The 636-nt window shown below is 68.7% G+C and overlaps 1 protein-coding gene across 1 annotated transcript in view; it reads left to right on the plus strand.

Annotated features, from left to right (window-relative positions):
- Positions 1-636, plus strand: part of LAMP5 (lysosomal associated membrane protein family member 5) — a 26853-nt gene that overhangs the window by 384 nt on the left and 25833 nt on the right. The gene's annotated exons all lie outside the window — the stretch shown is intronic.

The raw sequence follows: 636 nt of genomic DNA on the forward strand, positions 1-636 counted from the left end.
TTCCAGGCTCATCTTTGTTCCTGATATCGGCCAGCTCCCCCCGAGTCTCCATTCCCTGCCTTAGCGGATCTTAGAACAAGGTTGCTGTCTCGCCGAAACATCCGGGCCGATCGGGCCCGAGGAGGAGAAGAGGTCCCAGCTGCGGGGAAGGCAACCCAGAGCTCCCCGACGAGGCTGCGCCGACGGTTCCTCTTGGGGCTCCACTAAGGAAGGACGCTTCAAGGAGGAGGAGGGTCGGCCGCACTGACCTTCTTCTTCCCGTCCCTCCTGCTGCGGCTGAAGAAGACCGGCAGGGAAACAGCCCCTGGCCTCGGGGGAACCAGAGGCCGCGCAGCCCGGCTTCTCCGGCCTCCCGGCCCCGGCCTCCTTTCTCACCCGCGTTTCTGTGCGGGGCTCTTTGACGCCCTCGGCGGCGGCGGCGGCGTCTCCTGCCTCGACCCCCACCTGTCCCCTGTGTAGAGGCCGCTCCTCTCCGGGAGACTCAGGCCGACTTGCAGGAGATGCGGCCGGGCCGGGCCGAGGGAGGGGGGGGGGACCACGGCCAGCCAGCGCCTGAGAGGGAGGGAGGGAAGAAAGAAGGCAGGCAGGCAGGGGGCGTCCTCCCGCGGGGACTGGGTGGGGGGCGCTGCCAGGGAA

Source organism: Gekko japonicus, unplaced genomic scaffold (genome assembly GCF_001447785.1).
Source record: "Gekko japonicus isolate JY-2015 unplaced genomic scaffold, Gekko_japonicus_V1.1 scaffold1258, whole genome shotgun sequence".
Classification (NCBI taxonomy): Eukaryota; Metazoa; Chordata; class Lepidosauria; order Squamata; family Gekkonidae; genus Gekko; species Gekko japonicus.